The sequence below is a fragment of the Sceloporus occidentalis genome, unplaced genomic scaffold (genome assembly GCF_023333645.1).
Source record: "Sceloporus occidentalis isolate IW3139 unplaced genomic scaffold, rSceOcc1.0.p SCAF_6, whole genome shotgun sequence".
In the NCBI taxonomy this organism is placed as follows: domain Eukaryota; kingdom Metazoa; phylum Chordata; class Lepidosauria; order Squamata; family Phrynosomatidae; genus Sceloporus; species Sceloporus occidentalis.
Window position 1 is genome coordinate 77,771,591 of NW_028316986.1, and position 7,323 is coordinate 77,778,913.

Sequence of the window (7,323 nt, forward strand, 5' to 3'; positions counted from 1 at the left end):
TGTTCCTGTAGTGGCCAACTAGGTGCCTGAAGGAAGCCCACAAAGCAGACAGATATGAAGACAACAGCACCCTCCCATTTGTAAGAGTGCACTGCTTCCAATACTGGTGATAATATAAATCCAGTATGACTCTACTCCAGAACTATCCAAAAGGCCATCGGAAACTTCTGACCCTGGAGCTGAATCCAGCTCCTGACGTTCCTTCCTCAGTAGGCCATGTTCCCTTTCTCATTACACCGCTGTATGATTATTATTTTTTCCAATCTAAAAGGTTGAAATGCCTCTCCTTAGATTGTGGTTACTGGGAGTAAGGGTTTTAAGCTGGAAATGAATATCTGTTTGGATGGGTTATCAGTGGAATACTTACTGGAAGATTGGAACCCACATACTACCAGGTTAATGGCCAATTTTCTGGTGGAGGCAACAAGATTATGGCTTAAATTTTAATAACGATCCTGAAGTTTTATTGTAAATGCATGTTGTTTTTCTATGCCTAATAAAGGTTGACTGACTGACTAAGGGTTTTAAGCTGTTCGTCACGCCTTTTTCTGGTTGGCAATATCTATTACTGAGGTATGCCCTCAAATATTTTTTAAAATTAAATTGTAGTCCAGCTTCACGTAGATTACCTATTTTAGAGAGCCATGGTGGCAAACCTATGACACGTGTCCTCCTTCCTGGCCATCCAGGGTTTTCAGCTGCCTTCCGAGAGGCTGCTGAAAGCCCGGGAGTGTGTGGAGGAAGAGAAAAAGGTATGCACCTGTTCCACCTTGTTCCTGGGCCTTCAGCTCTCTCTGGAGAGGCAGGTGAAGGCCAGGGGGACAGGGGAAAGGAGTCCTGCCCCAGAGGGCAGACATCCTGCACCGGAAGACCTGTTTACCCCCTCCCTGGAAGTCCTGCCCCCGGTACCAGGTAACACTAGGTGCCAGATGGCTTTTTAGTTTGGGCACTTGTCCCTAAAAGGTTCTCCATCACTGTTGTAGAGGTTGCGTGAAAGCTGCAACCTCTGCACCATGGAGGCATGCTTCTCACAAGCCTAAGTGTTTATGCTTCTAACAACTAAATGGCCAATTACTCCATCTCACAGACACATAACCTTGGTGTAATAAATAATTATATACCTGTCTACCAGGTGCTGTTATAGGCACCTCTTGATTAAGAAAACTTTATATCATTCATGAGTTTGCCCCCCATACACACATGCATACACATACATACTATCATGTCTTCTCTTACTAGCCTTCTTTCTTTCTAATTTATAAGGCCCCAAATATTGCAACTTTTCCATGTAACAAAGGTGTTACAGCCCCTCCATTACTTTGGTTGCCTATTTCTATACTTTCTCCAGTTCCGTAATATTCTTCTGGAAGTGCACTGATGAAGGACAGTTTTCGAAGTGGGGTTGCGTCACTTTCTTTCGCAGTAACCACAAAGGAACATACACTGGTGTAACCGGAGGCTATGTGAGTGTATGCCTCTAACAGGATTCCACCTACTGTCTTCTATCCAACCGGCAGCTACCCTTTGATGGTTTGTTCTCTTCCAACAAACCAGAAAAACAACTAAGAGCAAATCCTCAGTTCTTTCTCTGGTTTGTTGAGAAGAGACAAACTACAGATTGAGAAGCTCCCTGCTGCCAGACAACACAATAACAAACCACAGAATGAAGCTACAAGTGTTGCATATTACTAATGCATAAGACAGGGTGTCTGTTTATTGTGTCATGTGAATGCAACCAATGGGCAGTGCAGCATGAAGGTTCTTAATTATTCAAAATAGGCCATATATGGGAGGGGGGGGAACCATATCCAAGATGAATTATTATAAAGATCTTATTACATTTTTTCAGTTACAGTATAGGCCTCAGCTCCTGGGGCGTTGGCCTGGCAGAGGCCTCAAACCTCTGCTTGTGCCTCCCCCCGACTCCATCTGTCCCTTGCTCGGAAGAGGAGGAGAGGAGGCACCCGTGTCAGCTCCTGGGGCGTTGGCTTGGCAGGCGGTTGTGGAAACTGTTTTTGACTTCTTTGAACTTTGAACTGTTATAATTGTTTTTATTAATTGTGATAAATTGTAGTTTTTGGAGTTTATGTTATATGGTTATGGTTTTTGACATATTGTAATTGCTATTTTTATGTTTTTTCTATCAGGTATTATGTTAAGTTTATATTTAATTTGCTACATATTGTTTTGTTGTGGAATTGTGCTGAGGGGTTGGGGAAAGGATTTTCTATGAACCTTGTTTGACTTGTAACATTCTTAAGTTTTCCTATTGATTGCCACTCTATTGATACTGCTTACTGTTATTGTCTGCTTTATATTGCTGGGATGCTGGGAAGGGATTAGTTTGTTTTTTTTTATTGTATTTTTATTGTACTTCCACTGTTATTAGCTGCCCGGATTCCTCGCTGATTGGGCAGGATACAATTTATTTATTTATTTATTTATTTATTTATTTATTTATTTATTTATTTATTATTTTAAAGATTTCCTCTTGTTGAGGGCTGCTTTGATATGATTTTGTATCTAATGTTGAAATAATAAGAATATATAGTGTTGGGCCAGCCTACAGACAGCTACCTAAGTATTGGCTCCATGCAATTAGATGAACTCTACCTAACATTCTAGTTCTCTCATCACTGAAAGAAATTCACATTAGTAGAGTACCCATACTAATATTACCACTTGCTAATGCACAGCTTAAACCGGAGACAAATCCAGTTAATGAAATAATCTGAATGGGATCCATGGTAGAAGGGTATGAATTCACAAACATTAATTTTAAGACAGTATTGTACACATAAAAAGAAATTGTAAAATTATTGTAAAAAGAAAAAAAAACAATTTATTCATTTCTAAGGGAAGCTAATCAGTGAAAAGGTTAATATGCATTATTTACATAATGCTTTGTGTTTGTCTAGGTGTTCAACCAGTCTGTTGTTAACTACCATTTTTATATATCTGCATAACTGATGTATACCCTGTAATTTTCAGGATTACTTATGACTGATGTAAGCAAACAACATATCAATTTTGTCTGTGTTGTTTTAGATCATGTGGAAGAAATGGTTTCACATCTTGCCAACATATTACTGGTTGTGCATTTTCTCCATACCTCTTACATGATATCTCAGCCTCTGTGGATCAGACAGCTGGCTTCTTTGCAATAGCTCTGGGTTTCAGAAGTGTCTTCTTACAAGCTGAAGCTTACAAGCTGAAAGCTTCCTTGTCTGATATATTTTAAAGTATCTTAAAACATTTTCTTAAGTGTTATGAAACTTCAATAAAATTATCTACTCAAGGGGAAAAGATAAAGAAAAAGAGGCAAGTGCAGGGAGATCTCAGCAGGACAAGGATACAGCAAACCAAATTCCTGATGCCAAATAATAGAGTCATGGAATTATGGAATCCACAGGATCATGATTAAGATGAATCAGTCAGCTGAAGTGTCCTACTGCTACTGTGTGAAAATTATTCCATTCTCAGATAAGCATCATTGCACTGGCTATGAAAAGCTTTTACAATACAGTATTTACATCATAATCACCGCCCCTTTTAGAAGAAAAAAAGTTAAGGATCTAGTCTTGAATTCAAGAACTATTCTGGGCATTACAAATCATTTTTTCTTTTACACACACACACACACACACACACACACGGGGGGGGGGGGTTTGCGTTCTGCAATCATTCCACATTTCTGGGTGCTACTAAAAGTGCCTCCTCCCCCAACTCTATCTCTAAGGATATAACAAAATCACAATGTTATTGTGCCATGCCACTTGTGCCTTGCCTTACTTTCTGTTTGAATATTAGTTGCTGTTAGGGAAGAAAGATGGGATGTAAGTACATTAAATAAATATGAGATAATCTTAGACCTATGTTTTAACAACATGGTCTAAAGATTTTCTACTTTTTTCAGTAATCACTCTTTCATTGGGCTACACGTGTATTCAGTCTCAACTTCATGGAAAGTCTGGGAGCAAATGAGTTTCTTGTCTGTCACCTCTCCCATTTCTTGGAATACACTTCCAAAATAGCTTCTTTTGAGCTCTTCTAATCATCATAATCTATGTGTCAAATTTCAGGTTGAGGAAATTAGGTGCTGCTGGAGGTACAGGACTATACATAGTCTCCAGTTTAAAGAAAAGATGTACAAATGACTTGGGTTGTCCTAGAAATGATGTCTGGCACTAATATTTCTGTATCAGATTTGAACTTCATGGATAGCATGGGAGTAGCTTTACTATTTGAGTCTATGCCAGGGGTAGGCAACCTTTTTGAGCCGGGGGCCGGGTTGCTGTCCCTCAGACAACTGGGGGGGCCGAAGCCAAAAAATAAATAATTAAATAATTTTAAATCAATTTAAATAAATAAATAAACCGGGACAAATGTAGGACAACATTTTCAAATGGTGGACACTTTTTTAAAAAAAAGTGGAGGACACGTAAAAAAATTTGCTGATTTTTTAAAAAAATGTTAATATAAATGCATGTTTCTGAGGCGTCTATAGACAATTGCCCCCCTTGCCCCTGCGCACCAGAGGCCAAAGGCCCCAGCGGCAATCGGCGGCAGGACCGGGCTGGGGCCGGACCCAAGGCCTTGCCGGGCCGCATCCGGCCCGCGGGCCGCAGGTTGCCTACCCCTGGTCTATGCTATCATGATCTCTGTTTTGGAAGAAAAATGAAAAGATTTAAAACATTTTTTCTAGTTAATAATATAGTCTTGGAATACAGGTATACCAAATTTCAGTTGCTAAAAACTGTACATTTCTATGTATGGTTGAGAAAGGTGAACTGTGAAAAAAGCTGATAAAATTAGCATCTACTAATGAAAAATGTGGTGCTAAAGGAGAGTTCTGTGGATATCATTGACTGCAAAAGACAAATAAATGGGTCCAAGAGCATATCAAAGCTGGATTCTCCCTATAAATAAAGATGACACTTTGTACATACCATAAGAACAAGTGGCTCATTAGAGAAGATAATAGTGCCTGGTAAGATAGAAGACAGTAGGAAAAGAGGATGACCTCCTTAGAGGTGGACAGGCTCAATCAAGGAAACCATACATGGCAGGGGTTTGTACTGGATGGCCTTGTGGTCTCTTCCAACTCTAAAATTCTATTATTCTATGACTCTGACTTTGCAAGGTCTGAGCAGGGCAGTTGAGGACCAGGGGGCTTGGAAGTCTCTCATTCTTAGGGTGTTAAATCAACGTGATTGCAATTAACAATACCTTGTCAAGCAAGGTATAATTCCATAAAATTGTACAAATGTATAGACTTCAACTGTGTTTACTCTACAGGCTAATGTTAATATGCTTTCAAATAAATTCAGTGTGGAAATCTGTTTTGTTTCAAGTTTGTTTAGGGTATCCACACTCCTACATCAATATCTACAACCATAGAACATAATAAGTACCAACATATATTCAGCCATTACACATATCAGGTTTGTTCTCTTTTATGCGAAGGAAGAAGAAAATCATTAACATTTACAACAGTGGCACAGTTCGTTTACTACATGTGGGAGAAATGCTGTGATTAAACATGTACAAACAAACATGCTGTGGGTTGTAATTTACCTTATTTCAAACTTGAGCTACAAGACGTCTAGAGAATTATTTGTAATATGCATAAATTCTTCCTAAGGTAATACATCACCAACACTTTGAATGACTGCCAGCATTTTATACCCTTCAGGAAAAAAAATGTTAGTTTTCCAAATAAGATGTGTTATCACAAAAAACAACAACATTATTTTAACACAGAAATCTCTAAGATTTTTTTTAGGCAACAATGATAAAAATGTGAATAACCATAAATTAATCTACTATATTATCATCCTCTACTGCTAAAGACTAAATTTTCTGAATAAAAAAAATCTACCTAACATGTCTCATTTATTATAAAACACATATTTTATCACAAATAATTTCAGCAGTCAAATGTGAAACCAATGAAAAATTCTTCCATAGCCATGACACACCTGAAACTTATTAAAATAGGTGAATGCACTTAACTAAGCCCTCTTAACAGCAGAAATGTTACAAATGGGTTCTACGGAAAGATTTCCTTGATAAGGAGAATGCTACTCTACAAGTTATTTGAGATACATCATACAGTCCTATACTGTGGTAAATTTCAATGCAACCCTATCCATGTCTACTCAAAAATAATGTTCAATATGCGTAGGACTGCAACCATAACAGTTTAAAATAATGGTGTTCCTTGTAGTTTCTCAAATTCTGGTCTAAATCCAACTGTTAATCCCAACTAAGGAGATCTGTTGATGCAACGGAATCTCTCTGTATGTAAGTACTGTGTTACCAAGTCCCACTCATTTAATGTGAAATAATACAGTACTTGGAGTTCACTGGATCTGCATCTGTGCCTTGATCCAATTCTAGCTGTGCTCCAACTACCTGCCCCAGAATGTACATCCAGTTGAAAGTAATGCAGTGCAGATAGATGTCATCCACACAAAGATACACATTCCAATATACATTAAAGTATTCCGTGCTGGAGGACATCACTATATCATGTGTTATTGCATCTTAAGGAGCCTTAAAATTAAAGTTGGAAATGACTTGAAAGCACACAATACACACACACAGTGAGTTACACTATGTGCCACTTGAAGGGGGGGAAAAAAAACAACCTTTCTTTTCCTATTCAGACTGTCCAACAATTTGGCTTCAGCAGATGCAAAGGTGAAAAAAAACCCCTCAAACCCTAACCAGTTTTCCCTCATCATGCTTTCTTTTATCAACTTCTATCAAAGCCTCAAATATCTCACTTTTCTTCTAAGCTAAAAAGTATACACTGTGACTTTTCTTCATAGTCCAACTGCTCAAGGTCTGTGATTATTTCAGTTTCTGCACCCCACCGCCCACCTTTTGACCCTCTCCTAGCTCTACAATATCTCTTTTGAGAAGCTAAAGTAATTACTAACGCAGCTGTTCTCATCTTATATAATATTCTTGTTCGTGGGTAAGTATTTTTCCCTTTAGTGTGGTGTTTTGGTCTGAGTGTTGGACTAGGACACTGGAAGACCTGGGTTTGAATTCCCACTTGGCAATGGAAACCCACTGGGTGACCTTCGACCTGTTACACCCTCTCAGACTCCGGGGAACGCAAGGGTAAACCCCCTCTGAACAAATTCTGCCAAGAAAACCCCATGATAGGGTTGCATTAAGGTTGTCATAAATCAGAAAAGACACGAAGGCACACAACAACAACAACAATCTGTAACTAAATGTCACAACAGTTGACTGCCACGTAGATGTCAAGAGGTAATCCCTCCTACCTTCATATTCAGATAAGCTGGA

The 7,323-nt window shown here is 38.7% G+C and overlaps 1 protein-coding gene across 7 annotated transcripts in view; it reads right to left on the reverse strand.

Moving 5' to 3' along the window:
* LOC149310975 (AT-rich interactive domain-containing protein 1B-like) overlaps positions 1-7,323 on the reverse strand; it is a 488,779-nt gene that overhangs the window by 263,481 nt on the left and 217,975 nt on the right. The window lies entirely within an intron of this gene.